The 17611-nt window shown below is 40.8% G+C and overlaps 1 long non-coding RNA gene across 7 annotated transcripts in view; it reads left to right on the forward strand.

The window, feature by feature from the left end:
• LOC106730635 overlaps positions 1-17611 on the forward strand; it is a 125442-nt gene that overhangs the window by 95823 nt on the left and 12008 nt on the right. For 4 of the 7 annotated variants that reach the window (XR_004323250.1, XR_004323244.1, XR_004323245.1 and 1 more), the window contains exon 4: positions 9093-9223. The exons of 1 other annotated variant lie outside the window; for it this stretch is intronic. This is a non-coding gene — a long non-coding RNA (uncharacterized LOC106730635). Of the gene's footprint in view, positions 1-5596; positions 5680-9092; positions 9224-9732; positions 10782-17611 lie in introns of those variants that run through there. 2 more of the 7 variants (XR_004323246.1, XR_004323247.1) reach the window with 2 other exon arrangements.

Consider the following 17611-nt stretch of genomic DNA (forward strand, 5'->3'; position numbering starts at 1 on the left):
GCCAAGTCGGCAGCTCCTCGTGCTCCGGCTGCGGGAGTGGTTTGGAAATGGCATCAGCCCTTGTATAGTCAGTGTGGGAAAATGATGGAATGGAAGTCATTAAAAACTTGAAAAATCAACTTTAAGCTAAATTTAGCTTTTCTAAATGCTACTTTAACAAATATGCTAGTATCTTTTTCTCTTCACAAAAAGAGAGACGTATCAGGGCTGAACCTCACAGATTCATTCAGTGAACAGTTAAAGTAGTCAGATGCATAAATCAAAACAAAGCATCCATGAAGGAGAAGTGAAACTCTAAAAAATGAAGAAACATGACATACCACTAGAAACAAAACAAACTAAGTCTTAGAGGATTAGATTGCTTAATAAGTTATGTGAAAATGTGCCCACAAGATGACAAACATGAAAGGCATAATTTTATATTTCTTTTAATTTATTGAGTTCTGAAAGCTGGCCCAATGATATCTACAAAGCTCTGTGAGTTAACAGTAAAATATAGTTTAATAAAATTGAGGTAACTAATTAAATATGATATTCTAATAAATAATCTGCATCACTTAATATAATCTAATAATCTTTCTTCACTTAGTTGTCAAGAGATTGACTACATTCAAATCTCAAGCAGTATTAAAGGTAGTTAAAAACATTTGAAAATGAGGAAAATGTATCTAAGAATTTGATTTAGAACTCTCTGGCTAAAAATCCCAAAACTTTCGAATCTAGAAGAAGTAGATAATTTCCTAACAAAATATGTTACAAAAATGACTTCCCCCTCAATAGGTCACTTAATCAACCAGTTACCAAGAAGAAAGTAGAAAAATAACTGAGCTGTATCATTAAAAAAAAAAAAATAGGACTAGCATGGTTTTGTAGCTAAGATCTAACTTTAAAATACACATAATGCTGATGGTCAATAGTTACAGATCATTGAAAAAGAAGGATAATACCCCAATTCATTTTATAAAGCCAGTTGTTTCAGTTAGGGGTCGTTTTAACTGTACCCATTAGAAACCTCACTACAGTGGGAAAAAATAAAGGCTATCTTAGCTTCAGAACAAACATGTCCAAGGGAGGGGGTCGCTGGTCTTAGCTCCATTGGTTGGAAAGTTCAAACCAACCACTCTCCTATTTTGTGGCTTTTTCCCTCCTGCACTTCCAGCCACCAAGGGTTAAAGTCTGGTGGAGGAGGGCACATGGAAGCCAGACTTCTGCTTCTATCTTCTGGGCTAGTGTGGTATGGCTGCTCCTCACTGAAGGAAGTGGGAAATTGAGTAGTTAGTTTTTACAGCCTCCACCATAGAAACAGGCAAGAGATTAAGATTAGATAAGTCAGTCTCTTATAGCATAAGCACAAAGAGAGAAAGCCACTCGAGGTTTTATAACATATGGCAAAGTGGTGTCTGACAGAAGAGCCCTTCTGGTGGAGGAAACCGGACATCTTGAAAGGGGACAAAGCCAAATTATGTAAAATATCCAGTGTCAAAACTGAGAGTTAGAACTTTGGGAAAGTTTGGTGTCTGACTGTAATACTGTTCATCAAAATTTGTCAGAATTAGATTCCACATATCTCAACTAAAAGTAAGAACTGGGCAGGGAGTTAACCGTGGGCTGACTGTGCACAGAAATTAGGGAGGTTCCTTAAGCCTGGCGCTCACCTTCAGAGCTTGCTGGTGCCCTGCCTTCAACTCTATTCTCAATTCACATGTGGTTCCCGTCAAGTCTCTCTGCTCTTGAATACACCCAGTCTCTTCATTTTAATGGTGACTTCAAAATCAGTCAGGGTATGAGTGAGCAGCTGAAGCCCCTGAGTTCGGCCTCTTCTGTTGCTCTAATTTAACTCCCAAAAGAAGAAGAGCTGATGCTATCATGAAATGACAATAGAGTTTCTTGATCATGTACACAAATATTGGATTCAAATGGAAGTGGATTTGACCCCCTTCCCAGTGAATTGTTACCCAAGTGGTTTTGAGTAAAAAAATTTATCCTTCCCTGAATCTTACATTCTGACAGGTGACACCACACTTGTAAAGTATCTCCTGCATGGAGCAATACAAATTGAGTGTTGAGTGTATTGGCTGGTATACAGTAACAGGTTTAATACATTTTAGCCGTAAGTGTTATCGTTAGATGATGCTTATGAACAACTAAGAAGGGTCTTGTTAGAGATTTTCTCTCAGCATAATTTTAATCATTCATTCAGTCATTTTTTCAGCGTCTTCTACTGTGCTAGAAACTTTGGGACTTACTAAGGATATGGGCCTAACAATGTAACACAAGTGTTAATTTATATAATATATACGGTGACCCCAAAGTAATTTTCCCTCTACACAAAAAGGAGCTGAAAATAAGATCAGTGAGCTTCCTTGTCCAAAACTAAAAGATCAAAGGTAGGATTAGGTTTCTCAATTCTAAATTCCCTACTTTTCCTTGAGAAGTTTCCGAAGTGGTTGTGCCTCAGAATTCCCTGGGAAGCTTTTTTTTTTTTCTTTTTTCTTTTTAAGTAGAGATGCCTGAGGCTGACTCACACAGTTTTCTGATTCAGTGACTTTGGGAACTTCCACTGTACCTTCACCATCCAATAGGGTGGCCACTAGCCCCATGTGACTATATACATTGAAATGAACATTTTAAAATCAAATACAATTTAAATTCAGTTCCTCAGTCACCCTCTCTACATCTGAAGAGCTCAATAGCTACATATAACAAGTGGTTACTGTATTGTACCACACAGATTATAGAATATTACCATCATCACAGGAAGTCCTACTGGACAGCATTGCTCGTCTGTCTCATTCTGTTCCCTAGACTCTCATAGTCAGCCTAACTGGGTATAAAGGAAGAATTTTTGCTACCAGAGGCTTATGCAGAGGGTGGGGTTGCTCCTCGAGAATCTGGCAATAAGATGCTCCTCTGAGAAAGAACCTGTAGAATCAATGCCAGCTTGATCCTGTCACAGAAATGAAAGAGCTGGTGGTAGTGGTTCAGCAGCCAATGGACTTAGCTACGAATTGCTTGATTATAATAACATATTAATGATGGACCTTTAGAATGGTGTTAATCAGTTGCTAAAGATTAGAAAAAGAGAACCTCACAGAGGTTAGCTTTGGACCATGACCATTTAAGAACTTCACCAAGTCAAGACCTTCTTTATTATGAGACTCCTGCAGCAGGTCAGTTTATTATGTCATACAGTTATACCTTGTAATCCATGTAATTCCTCACACTTTTAATTCCATATATTAAAATGATCAATAACTGGCATCATTAGTATCTGTCTTCTTGTGAGTCTGCCAGAGAAAGACAATATGATGGAATTTCTACCTCAAATATTTAATTCTCATTGATCACCATATCCTGTTAAAAATTAGAGCATTGGAATTCTGTTCTTTTTTCCATTTTATTCACTTGTGTGTAGAAGCTTGTCACTGAGAAATGGATCTGTCCCCCTGTGCTGAGCCTGCAAGGCTGAGGTCCAGACCTTGAGGCACAGCAAGTTAAACACACCCAGCAAAGTGATGGTAAAACTGTGATGAGGCCTCTGGGTACCCTCTTTGCCCCAGACAACAATGACTCACATTGGTGGGGTCCCTGAATATGTCAGCAAAACTAGCCCCTGTATATGTTAGCAAAACTGATCAGCAGACTACAAAAGAATTTCTACTTGTAATATCTCACTTATTTTCATCACACTGTTACAAAGATATTTTAGTGTAATTTGCTATAAGAGAATTTGAGGTTCAGGGAAGTATAAAGATTTGACCAAAGTCATGAAATTAGTTGAAGAGCATAAGCGAACACTCTGTCTTTCTAAATCCTTGCTAAGCACTTTTCCCATTCTTTCTTTCTCATTCTGTCAGAACTGAACAACCACCTACTGACCATGTCACATTAGAATTCTGTAGCCTCTGAAATCTGTTCTGGAAATTAACTTTTAATTGATTTATCAAGTTCATTTAATCATCACAGTGCAGCTTTGTTTATTATTTCTCTGATGACTAAATGCAGTAGAATTCTCTGATGTGTCTATGGTTTAATTGCGTTGAGGCTCATTAAGTAGAGCATTTGTCATTGTTTTATGCAGCCTAGTTGGAAAATCATCATTTGGAAATTAGACTGCAGGCTAGGAGAGTGTTAGAAATGCACTATCATTAATGTTTTCTTGGAGGAAATAACAGACCATTTTAAGTTGTGTGTCAATGGATCCTTGTTATCCAGGACCAATGTTAAAATTGTATTCCTGTCACACACAGATAGATACCGCTAATATATATTTATTGGATGGATACATGCACTCTCTCTCTTTAAACCTAGAATTTTCAACTGATCACATCCCAAGCCAAGAATCACTTCTAATGATATATGAAGCTCATGACTCCAAAATCTATACCTCTCCTTGGGTTCCTGAGTCTCATATTCTGTTTCAAATCTCTAGCTGTATGTTTTATGTGAATATCCTTTCTATACCTTAAAATCTGCCTAGTTGAATCAGACATCATTCATGGTCTCCCTCTACAAACCTGCTTCCCTTTATTCCCAGCTGTCTTTCCAGTATCTTCTCAGTAAGCCAAACTAGATATTGTTGGAGTCATCTTTACTTTCCTTATCTCACGGCATAAAATCTTTCCCCCTAAGTATCCCACCTACTCTAGCTCTGAAATGTCTCTTTCATTCATCACATCTTTATACCACTTCTGTCAAACACAGACAGTGCTTGCTATATGCAAATATTAACACATCTAATCCTCATAAGACGCCCAGGAAGGTAGGTGATAGCATTACCCTCATTTTTCAAATGAAGAAACTGAAGTCGAGTTTAAGTAGCTCCCTGGGAATCACATAACTATTGAACCCTGGAGAAAAGTTTCAAACCCAGGCAGTGTGGTCCTTGAAGCCATGCTCTTGCTGACTGACAGCGCTGTGTGGCACCTGCACCTGCCCGTCCCAGAGCTGCTCACACCATCGGGTCCTACAGTCTCCCAACTGGTCTTTCTGCATCCAGACTCTCCTCTCCCGAACCTGCTTGAAAACGGTGAGGGGATGGGGGCAAGAGAAAAGTTCTTTTGACCTTATTATTTTCTCTTCCTCTCACTTAAAACCTGCAAAAATTTTCATCACCCTCCTCTCCTTCCCATGCTCACAATTCCCCCAGTTTATAAATTTCCTCCATAAAATGATCCCAGCCTCCTTATTGTCACTTTCCTATAAGTAGCCTTTATGTCGGTCTTACCATTGGGCTCTGTCCTGCCTCAGTGCCCACAGGGGTGCTGTGCCCTGCTTTTCGAACGCCTTTATCCACATCATGCCACATGCTCAGGAGTCCTGCCAGTTCTTCAAAGTCAAGTTTATCTTTTAAAACTCTCTTTCGGAATCTCTTGATTCCTAAATGAAGTTATCTCATCACCTCTCTGTCTCTTTGTCTTTCTCCCTCTCCTTTGTGTGTCCTCTTGGTACCTCTTTTAGAGGATTTAACTCATTCTGGGAGGTGAGGGAAGGTGGGGCACATAAAACTGGAAAAAACAATTCCAAGTACAATGTGGAAGAAGTTTGGAACATCAACGTTAGGTATGTCACCTACTTCAAACTCTTTATTTTACAGATAAGGACCTTAAAAATGTATGAGAGACCGGACTTGTTCTGCATTGATAAACCCGCTGACTCTGATTACAGGATATTTAATCAGTATTGCAAATAAGCCTCATCTATACATAGTAATAGAAAACTTGGAAAGATATCTGTGGAAACATGCAAAGAGAAAGATTAATAAAATGTTACATATGTTCGATTCTATTTATAGGATATCACGTGCATATATGTGCATGTATGTTTGGGTGTGTGCCTGAGAGAGACAGGCAGACAGAGATACGTGTGTGTGCAGAGGGATGCCCGTCAAAAAGCTAACAATGATTATGTTTAGATGATGACATTTTTTCTATGTAATTTTGGTATCATTTAAAATATTTACAACGATAATGCATTATTTTTTATTAGCAGTAAAAACGCAAAAGGGCTAAATTGGTATTTAGAAAAGAAAAGGAAATGACTTCCTCTAAATATTTGCTTGGGAAGTACAACAAAATTTCTCCTAGAGAATCCCTGTCACTTTATTTCCTTTTTAAGGTTTTCATTTTATGGTATTTTCAGGAAGGACTTAATAGCCAAGTAGTATAGATAGAACTGAGCAGTTTTTCTGCTTCTTTAAAATTTGACTTTAGCTAAATTGATGAAGTTGCTTTAGTTGCTTTGCTCACAGTTTAAAAAGAAAGGACGCCATTTCCCAGCAAAACATCTTTTATTCCTGGGGTGTTCTTTGATCGTCTTAGCCAAGAGGGTTGAAAATCTCCTACGTGTTTCTTTTAACTAGTTGTGTGACATTTTTACAAGCAATTTAAGATTACTGGCAAAAGGGACATTAATGGACTGAAGGGTCACACTTTAAATGAGGCCCATTGAAAGGTCACTCCCGACTTAGGGGGCCTTCCTGTAGCCTTTAACAGCAGTCCTGATTGCCTCACTAATCACAGGCCACTCAATCCCTGACTGCTCCTCATTACATACTTGAACAAAATGTTTTAACATTTTGAGAGCAAGAGGCTTTTTTTTTTCATAAGTGCGTTCTTTGATTGTTTGTCCTGGTTCCCTCAGACAGCACACATCCTTCTGCCTGGTCTCAGCACCTGTCCCGCCCGCTTTACCTGGCGTGTGCCAGTCTGCTTACCGCAACTCCGTGTAACTTTAATTTGGGCAGCATCTGCTATTGTACATCGCTGCAGCCCTGCCACGTGGTGCGGAGCGCATGCGCCCTGGAACCAAACAGGCCTGGGCTTGTGCCTCGGTCCTACTCATTGCCAAGTGGCCTCGGATGAGACGGTTTACTTCTTTGAACTGCAATTTCTTCATGTGAAAATGAGCGAAATTCTAAATCCTGGTTGTCGTTTGGTAAATCAGCGAATGTATTTATAAAGTTCTTAGCAGTGACTGGCAGATTGTAGATTCTCTATAATGTGTGGCTATTAAGAATCAAACTAAAACCTCTCTGGCTTCTCCCCTAAGTGATGCCACACGCCGCTCTATAGTCTTTTCCATAGTATAATTAATCATTTGGATTTTAAAAGGGTCTTATTTTACAAAGGACCTCTGCCTGCACAAAGTTACTGCAATAATCCTATGAGGTAGATATGCGAAATATCCCCATTTAACAGCTAAAAATATGGAGGCCTTAGGAAGAGGGGAGGTTAGTAATAGACCACAGGTGTTCAGAAATGAAGACAAATTTTCTTAATAGCATACCCACACTGCCTCCCTTGCTTTTAACAGGTAATTTACAATGATGGCCACAAGTCTTGAGTGAGGTTAGCCAGACAAGCGCAAGTACTCACATAGATTTAAAAAAATATATAAACTTGAGTCCCTACTATATGTCAAGCTACTTGGAAGTTTCACAAACATCATATTTTGTAATCTGGGTTGCAACTCTCTGGGGTAGGAGTCATCTCCACCTTACAGATAAGGTCAATTAACTTGCCTGCGGTCAGGTTCAGCTTGAATAAGGGATGCATAAGTTCTGGGGCTTTAATGTACAGCATAATGACTAGAGTTAATACTGTATCTTATGCTTGGAATTTGCTGAGAGAGTTGATCTTAAGCGTTCTCACTGCACACACACAAAATCATAACTCTGTGAGGTGATGGATATGTTAATTAGCTTGATTGTGGTGATCATTTCACAGTGTTTACATATAGCAGAACACTACATCATATACCTTAAATATATGCAAGTCTCACTTGTCAAGTATACCTCTGGAAAGCTGGGCAAAAAAGTGTAATTTAAAAATTAGAAAATCTAATTGCGTATTAAATATTGCAACTTTGATACATGGGATTCTTCTAACTTTTGGAAGTAAAGCATTTTCATCATTTCTGAGAGTAGAAAACTAAGCAAATCAAGAAAGTGCCAAACTAAGCAGCAATACGAATGGTCTACAAATGCTCAACAATACGAGTGACAGAAGCCAGACACAAATAACATAAATTGTATTATTCAATTTCATAAGTTACAGGAAGAGGCAGAAACAGTCTTGAACGTGAGAAGTCAGGAGAGTGTTAATGTTGCAAGGGAGGCAGAGACAGAAGGGAAGCATGAGGGGGGCTTTTAGTGTGTTAATAAATAAATTTAAAAATGAAAAAAAAATCTGTGTGTTCAGCCTACACTTCTGATATGTACTCTCTTATGTATTTATTATAAGTGAATGTTATTTTTATAAATAAAGCATAAGTAAATAGGTAAAAACTTCTAGAAACCCATGTTATTGATACCACACAAGGCTGACACTCATTGGCTATTAGTTTCTTCAAACCTGGTCAGATGTGTTTTAGTTTAGGGCCTCCCTTGGGTTGGCCTTTGAAACAGCTCCACCCTAGGGATCAAGTAAGGATGGACTCATTTGGGTGAGGGGACTGATAAGAAAGAAGATTCTCAAACACTTACAAGGAATATGAACAAAAATGTGCTTTCTGTGGGGGCTCTGGGTTCCAGGAGTTGTTGGTGGGGAAGGGAATTGAGTGGTGAAGAGGAACCCAAGGATGCAGTCAGTGACTACCAGAAGGGCTGGGTTAGAGAGCAGACTTGGCTGATCCCAGGCCCAGGCTAGTAAAAGTCAAAGGAACAGCATCGAAGAGAGTGAGGGCTCAAGCATTGGACAGACTGGTTTTGAATCTTAGCTGTGATATCAGGAAAAATTCCTCAAGTTCAATGAGCCTCATTTGCATCTTTTCTAAAATTACATCTTTTCTGAAATACTAGCATTATGGTGTTGGAGGAATGACATGAGATAATTATATAAAGTTCACAGCACAGTATCTGGCAGGTAGTGAATGCTGATTCTGCCCCTCCTCCCATCTCCACATCTTGGCTTCTGAAATAAAGATTGCATGTAAATATTCGGAATCAAAAGGGAAGGGTTTTCCAGGCAGCAGGAAGTGCGGGGAGGGAGTGAGATGCAGCCTGTGTGCAGAAGACAGATGAGGAATAAAGATTTAGTTTGGGGTCGGGCTGTCGTGGTATCAAGTGGTGAAGTTCAGACTTTGTGTTTCAGGCCTTGGTGAGCTGTTAGCAGAGCTGCAGTTAATGGATGCACTCGAGACAGATTAAGACTGGGAAACACCTGAAGATGGAGAGACCCTCGAGGACAGAGATACTTCACTCTAAGAATGAGATTGGATCTCGGTGAGGATTTACTGAAAAGCGAAACATATAATCATTCCCCAAGCTTCCTTGACTTTATGGACCTAAAATCCCACTCGAGGGACCTCATCCAAAAATCTGGTATCAGTAGGGTTGAATTCTCCCTCTTTAAACCAGACTGATTGGGTGCCAACCCCAGCCTAGTTGTCATGGTTTCCCAGCTCTGTTTGGGTTAAAATTATTCTGTTCAAAAGGTAAAAATTCTGCTGACAGTGAACTGTGGCAGCAGGGGTTGGGTGGGACGGACGACCTGACGCACAGCCCTTGTTGTCCCCAGACACTGCTTCTGGGACAGATTGTCTGGGTTACGCTCTCTGTGAAGATACACAGCTTACTTTCTGGGGGAAAACGAGAGTTTGGCCACAGAGATCAGAAGGAAGTGCAGTCTTCTGCTTTGGCCACAGAAAGAGGCTTAAGAGTTGGAAACATTTGGGGGAAAGAAAGGTAGTGTTTTGGCAGTGAGTAATACACTTTTTATTTTGTTTTCCCAGTGAGTTGGCTCCCATGAACTTTTCTGCTCTGATCTGGATCTGTGTCCTTGATGCTGTGCTCTCAAAGCACACTTTACCCTGTGGGTGAACAGCTAACAAATGCTTCCTTGGGGGCGGGGTGAGCTGAGGCTGGCATCCATCCTGGGTAGCTGGGCATTGTTCCCCGTCCCTCGCACCTGCTCAGCCAAGGCCATTAACTCAGTGTGCCGGCCTCTGCTGAAAGCAGCCTGGGTTAGTAAATCAATGTGCCAACGAAAGAATCGTGTATTCTAGAGGACACAGCCAGCTGTTCGACACCACACAGGAACCCTTTTCAATTTGGGGACAGCCATCCTCTTAACAAGGACGTTCTAAGTGCAGTCTTGTCATCCGCTGAAGATGTGAAGAAGCCTGATGTTAGACATGTTTCTTTTCTCTGCTTCTACTGGAAATCAGGTGCCAGAAATGAGTTAGGAAAAAGAAAATAGCAAAGAAGGAGAGAAATGCCCTGACTGTGTCATTGATGGAGTTACAATCGGGGCTTTCTGTCGGCACCACATCATGTTTAAGAAGATGTCCAAACACACTCTTCCTCCCGATGCCTCAGTCTCTGCCCTGCCTACCACCTCTAGTTATGGCAGGAAGACCTCAGAAGTGTCACTGATTTATCCTCTCCTGTCTTCTCCCTTTAGAATATCATTCATGCCAGTCTTTTTCTCTCTGTGCTCTGCCAACAATGTGGATCAGGTCTCAATAATTCATACCTAGTCTGTGACAGTATTCTTCTGGCTGGCTTCTCTACCTCCTGGCTGTACATCTTGGCTCAATTCATCTTCCTTAAATGCCAATTTCATCATGACGTTTCTTAATTTAAGCACCTTTAATAGTTTTCTGTTTCCTAAAAGTCCATTGCTTGGCTTTCAAGCCTCTCCGTGTTAATTGGCCTCATCTCAAGTTTGCATCTTCTACTGTTCTCTAATACATCTCTCCTATTTATGTGGGTTCTCCGTCGATCCATTCTTAAAGAATGTATGGGGCACCCTTGCACACCTGCACACTGCATCACAGGATCTGCCACAAAAGAAAAGTTCAGTTAATACCTGTTGCATAAATGAATCTATGAATCGAAGAACCTCCCCTTTCCCACCTTCTCCATGGAATGGCCTGTACCCATCCCTATCCAGACCCAGCAGTCCTTCCACATCTAGGTCATGTCCAAGTTCCTCACGGAAGCACTCTCCTACGACCCTCGTCATTCGGCTTCAGTTTCTCCAGGTTTTTATGGCACCTGTTGTCTTTGCTGCATCATAACGTGTTTCATTAGTCCTCAGTTTCCCTTTTAATTCTGTTTTATCGTTTAGATACTCTGATCTTTCAAAAGAAAGCTCAAGTTTTGTGAAGAAAAATGATCTGCCTTGGGCTATCTTGCAACCTTAACATAAATGCATGATTAGTCAGGGCTAGGAGATAATTTTGGATCGTTCAGTGTGTCTACCCAGTCACAACCTCTTCTACTAGAATATTCTTTGACTACAGCTTTGGCTGAGTGAACACTGGCTACACCTTGAATCTCTGTCTGGGAAACAGCTGATTAAGCCAGGGTGAACACTTGACTGAAAGTGTAGCCATCTAAACTTCTGCAAAAAGATAAGCTGTAGCTTAAATTCAGTTCATAGTTATTGATGAACTGAATTAGTTAAAAGCAGAAAAGAAAGAAGCAAATTTGATGCGCACACAATTATTGCATCACATTAGTGGTGGACCTTCTGGTCAACACTCTTGCCCTCTTCTGGGATCTCCAGCCCAGCTTCTGGGCACCCAGTGGTATCACAGGGCTTACACTTCGTTCTTGGAGTGCCACCATATCCTGACACACCCCCTCCCTTTGCTCTCAGTTTGGTAACTCTCCTGCAAATAAAAGTGTCTTGATCAGCCTGCTTTGGGAAGTGGCAGAGATTCACATCCCAACCTGGCCCTCTGCCATGGTTCTTCAGCTCTTTGCTCCTTGACTCAGTCACTCTCACTACTTTTATCAGGCTTTTCTTTTCTTTTGCCATGGGACCTTACTCTGGAATCAGAACTGAGTGAAGCCGAGGTCCCAAAGCAGCAATAAATTACACACATTTTTTTAAGCCATGAAACTGTGTGAACCCACAATTTCTCATGTCGGCATCAAAATATTACAAAAGCCAAACAAAATGTTTCCCAAAAGACTCCCATGGAATAATTTGAGCCAAAATTGAAAATGTTTTTTGTCTACAACTACCATAATGGGACATCAGAGTACGAAATCTTGTATAAACAAGGATCCGAATGCACAATCGTGTTTCATGGGTTTGATCCTCTGACCATATCATTGTTTTCTGGTATTAAAAATGCAATGCTTGACAGTAATAACAATCTCGTATGTTTGAATTGTGCTTTGAAGATGTTTTCACATCCATCTTAGGAGCTGCTGAGGACATGGACTCAAAAGCTCTATTCCCTGGTCCATTGTTTATAGCTGTGTACTTGAGCAAGGTTTCCCTATCTTCTCTCTGTTTCTCAGTTTCTCCATTTTAAAAATGGGAATAAATAAGCACCTACCTCATACGGTTAATGAAAGAGTTAAGTCAATAAAATGTAAGGGACTTAAAATAGGGCTTATGCACGATAAGTCTTAGTTCTCCTAGGAAGAAGGGGAGGAATGACTCTATTCGGTCCTCACAATCATTCTGGAAGTTGGCCGGGCAAGGATTATTATGGATACTTTATTTTTTAGGAAATCAAGACCCAGAGAGAACCAATGACTTGTTAAGGGTAGTTGTATAAAACAGATCTAAATTCAGGCTTTTTAAATTTCAAGTCCAAAGATGTTTGATGATAGAAACTTCTGGGACTCTCTATACACTCTACCCTCATTCTCAAGGAATAAAATGCCTCTGACATACAGAGACGTTCTCTCAAGCAGCTGTCAGTACCTCTCCCAGCCCCCAGTGGCTAAACCAGAGTTGGACATGTAATCACAGTTCAGTCAGAATTCTTTTGCTAGGAATTTGGAGTCTAGAAAGAGAGTAAGGGTGAAAATAAGAATAAAACTGAGAGAGAAATAGTAAGAGACCCACTGTGGCTGGAACTCAACCCTGTGAACTTGGGAACTACTGCTAACCATGTTCCTGCAATATCACCACACTCCACCAGGGGGCTATAAAAGATGAGTTATTTGCCAAGTTTTCCTGTCTTATTTCCAGCCCTTCTTGGGAGCTGGCTATATTCCTTTGGGGGAAGGGACGTGTTCTGTGTGACAAAATGTAGCCAAGGCAACGAAATGTTGACTAGTGGTTAAGAGCACAGACTCTGGACTGGGCTGTTTGGATTCAGATCTTACCTCTACCACTTACTAGCTATGTGACCTCGGTTAAAAGCTCTGAAGTTGGTTTCCTCATCTGTAAAATGGGGATGAAAATATTACCTAGTTTATCAGTGCTATCATGGGGAGGAAATGAGATACTGTAGTGCTTTCAGAGTAGTGCCTGGCACTGTAAATGCTCAGTAACTCCTAGCTGTTACTCTGCTTATAATACATTCCCCTTTGGGGCTCACGCCATGTCAAAATGGTCAGCAGCTAAAGTGGCTGAGGACATCATCATCTTTCAAGCAATCCAAGTCGAAAATCAGAGTCATGTGCACTCTTTCTCCCTAGTTTTCATAAGTCTAATCAGTCACTAAATTCTGCTGATAGTAACATTGTGAAACTGTCCTCCATATACCCTCATTTCATCCCATTTGGCTCTTTAAATTGCTGATGTGTCTTTTCACGCTGGCTCCAAAGCGGATGACTATAGGCACAGAACAGCGCTGTCCAATGGGGCTGATCTGCCGTATAGAAGTAACTAGCGATCATTGTAGGTAGGAAATGCGCTCTCCTGCTCCCCACAATCTCCACATAGGAAACAGCGTTCGAGTGATCTGGTCCCTACTCAGCATTCAGTTTTCATTTTCCAATGCATGCTTGACGTCACTTATACTCTAGCTTCACCGGACTGATAGTTCCTTAAATCTATGTAATTCTTCCATATCTTGATAACTTGTTCCCTCTGGAATCTTTCCTGTCTGTAATGATCCTATTCACTCCCCAAGGCTCAATCAAGAATTTTGTTCTCCAAGAAGTCTTTCAGTCCTAGGCTGACTGGTGATCCTTCCTCTGTGCACCCACCTCTCATAAAAACCTCATCGTGTCCTTTCTTAATTCTGTTGATACAGTGGTTACTTCCACACACCTCTCTCTAGCATTAAGCTATACCATAAACTTAATAAGACGGCTGAGTCATCCTCTCCTTCAGGAAGTCTTCCCTCTTGTAGTTTATCTCCCTTCATTCGCTCTCCCATACTACCCCATGCATAGTTATAGCACAGATACTTTTGTGTGTGTTCTGGACATCTGTTAACATGTCCATTTCTCTAAATTATAAGCTTCTAAGGGAAGAAACTGTATTTTCACCTTTGTAAGCCTATAATTTGTAAACTTATAGCTCAATACTTGGCACATAGTTACCTCTCTCTGTTTGCTGATTTAACTGAACTTGAGGGGCGAGATTCTCTTTGGCCAACTTTGCTGCCTCTTACCCAGCTACAGTGAACCTTCGTAAGGTCCTTAGAGCAGTGGTCCCCAACGTCCCCTAGTAAGCAGTATCAGTGTGACCTGACACATTACTGGGGAGAGATGTCAATTCTCAACCCTCATGCCAGACCTACTGAAACAGAAACCCTGGGGGTGAGGCATAGCAATCAGTGTTTTGACAAGTCCTCCAGGTGTTCTGGATGCCCACCTGAGTTTGAGAGCTTCTGCTGTAGTGTTTGTAACAGCTGCCACAAATGTTATTCCCATATATGACTTTGCCTGAGTCCAGCCCCAAGGTCAGAACTGCTTTTTCAGAAGGCTGCTCTGTGGGAAGTCTGCATCACATCCCTCAGCATGGGGTTGATTATATGTCATCCAACTGTTTCCTATTTCTTTATGCACTCAGGGCCTCATTTTCTTGACTTGTCACAAGCTAAGAGTAATGGTCCCCATCTGAATGTCAAATATCATAAAAAATTCTTTCAATCAGGAAGTGGCCTTTATTGCAGATAATATTGAAATAATCATTCAACAAATATCTATTATATACCAACAATGTGATGGAGTCTAAAATGACAGGTAAGTTGACAGACAAATCAACACATAGACAACGTAAATTTCAATAGTATTAAAGAATTAAAGTAAGAAGCTAGTAGAGGTCATGTGGTTGATTTTTAACTCCATTCTACCCTAAATGCTTTTTCTTGAGGCAGTAATGGAAATAACTGTAACCCCGTTCCCAGGCCAAAGTTTGAGGAATTGCTATGTGAACAATTCAAACCCATGTGGTACACAGGAAGTCAGCTACCTGCTCTAGGAAGGGCTTATCTGCTAGTTAGATGGCAGTCCAGGAAGACACTCTCCCTTTCTGTCTCTGGGCCCTGGCACTGGATGTAAAACCAGGCACTGCTGAAGCCATCTTGCTACTTATCTCAGGACAAAATCCTCGGAGAGGAAGATGAAACCTCAGAGAACCAGAGTCACAATCCTGGTACCATACAGAACTCTGGACATTTTGTTAGTTAAGACCATGCATTTCCTTCTAGTGTAAGCCAAGTGGAGTTGACAACTTCCAGGATTTGCATCTGACTGCATCTTGATGGATAAAGGGATAAAGAACTATGGCAGGAGAGGGGGGCTATCATACGGAAAGATGCTTAAGGATCTCATTGGCTTGACTTGTGTCCCACACCCACTCGACTGGCCTAGGAATGAGATTACAGTCATTTCAATTAGTGCCTCAAAACCAAGCATTTAGGGTAGAAAGGGGTTAAAATCAGATCAAGAAAAAGGCCAGCCGGGAGAGGGAAATAGTGTGAAAGGCTGAGACCTAAGGTGACGTTTCTCATATGCCAGCTTCAGTAATATCTAAAGTGACAATCATTCAGAAAGAAAAATAAACCAAACAAACAGTCCCTAGCACATGCCATTTTTTTTTTTTTTTTTTTTTTTGCTGGCTTTTATATGCTCACTGGTAGGCCGCAAAACTTGCAGTCATTAGACGGGTAGATGTCACCTCTTGGGTAATGTGAACCGACAAGTTGTGGAAAGGCTACAACTGAGGGATTTGATATTTTTATAATCCCAAAACAAATCACAAAAGAGCTGTGGCGAGGTAACATTGGACAGTTTGAACTGTGTTACTTTCCACTGAGTAAAGAGAAGGCCTTGTGCACGTGTCGTCTTCAGGTCAAATGCTAGTTCTCGGGAAAGAAACCATAACCCAGACATGTTGAACAACACAGTGATTTGAAGTGAAAATGCTTTCCCACGAGGCATTTGGTGTGTTACGTTTGAATGGCTATCCACGTCCGTTTTCAGGAGTATGGGCTCATTCCGTTACTTAAGGTCAACAGCCAGTTGGGAAACTGTCCCTGTTGAGTCTTGGAGAGAACCCCTTTTCTTTCTCTACTCTCTATTTTGTGTCATGCAAACGTTTTCCCTGAAATTTCAGTTCTCACCACAGTCCTGTGGGGGCATTATTTCCATTTTGTGGTTGACGAGACTGAGGAGGTGAAGAAACTGGCCCAAGGTTCCAGTTTAGGTAACCGTCTCACACATGGCATTGCTGCTCAGTGGATGCTCAGGGATGAGAATGTTGATTTGTCTGACTCCAAAGTATGTCCAGTAGAGGTCCAGCCAATCTTGCCTATCTTCGGTGTCTTTAGTCTACTTAGAGCTAATATGTAGGCATATGTAGAGCCCACATAATTCTCACCCAAACTGGGAGACTTTGAGAGTGGAAGTGGATGCCATCAAAGATTTGCTGAGACAATGGGCATAAATTGGGCCTGTCCTGAGGAAAACCAGGGGGTGCCATCCTAGTTACAGGTCTACTTGAGAAAAGAGCATAGACTCAGGAATGAAAGTCTTGTGATTCAATCCACTTTTAACAGCTTGGTTTCCTCATCTCTAACATGGTTATAATCAAATCTTTAAATGAGATGTTTGTAGATCACTCAGCATCATCAGAGCTCATTATAACAGATGCTCAAAGAACCCAAGAGCTTTTTGCTGTCCCCCTTTCCTGTTATATACTATTTTCTCAGTCTGATGTTTGTATAAGTATTCACATCCCTATTTAAATGCCCCCAGGATGCAAGGTGCAAATATTATAAAATCAGATTGCCCACTCCTAGCAGAGGTAGGGAACCTTATTATCATTCAATGTATACTTTGTGATTTGATTATTGGGGAAGTAAATGGCATGTGAAGTTTGATAATAGCTATCTTCCTATTTTTGAAAAATGAAGTGTGTCTAGCCTTTCTTATAAATAAACAGATTCTTTCCTACTTCTTTTTCTACATATTTCTGGCATTCATATAGGGGTACTTCTCTACCTTTTTACATCCTTAGTGTCATATTTAATGGTGTCCCATCCATCTCCTTACAGTGCTAAGGTCAATGGGAAAAAAAATAAAAGGAGAATAATATTCAGTAATCCTTACACTGCCCAAAATGTTCTTTTACACAGATTTCCAATAGACTGTATCACAATCACCCAGCTCCTGTAACAAACACAGAATCTTTGAGTTCCACCCCTAGAGAATCTGGTTCCATACTTGTATGGGTTAGTGCACATAGACCTGACTTCTTTCCTTCTTTTCTAAAAAAAAAAATTCTTTTTTAATACCACCAGCTAATTCTGACAGGATTGTAAGTCACTTTTTTACAGCCTCCTTGGGGCTCTTCTAAACTGACCACGCAAGTAGCTCCATCAGTAAAGAAGCATGTATGAGGCACCTATGATATGGTAGGCGGTGGGTGTAGAGGGAAGGTACAGTTGTGAATGAGGCAGA

Source organism: Camelus ferus, chromosome 10 (assembly GCF_009834535.1).
Source record: "Camelus ferus isolate YT-003-E chromosome 10, BCGSAC_Cfer_1.0, whole genome shotgun sequence".
Classification (NCBI taxonomy): domain Eukaryota; kingdom Metazoa; phylum Chordata; class Mammalia; order Artiodactyla; family Camelidae; genus Camelus; species Camelus ferus.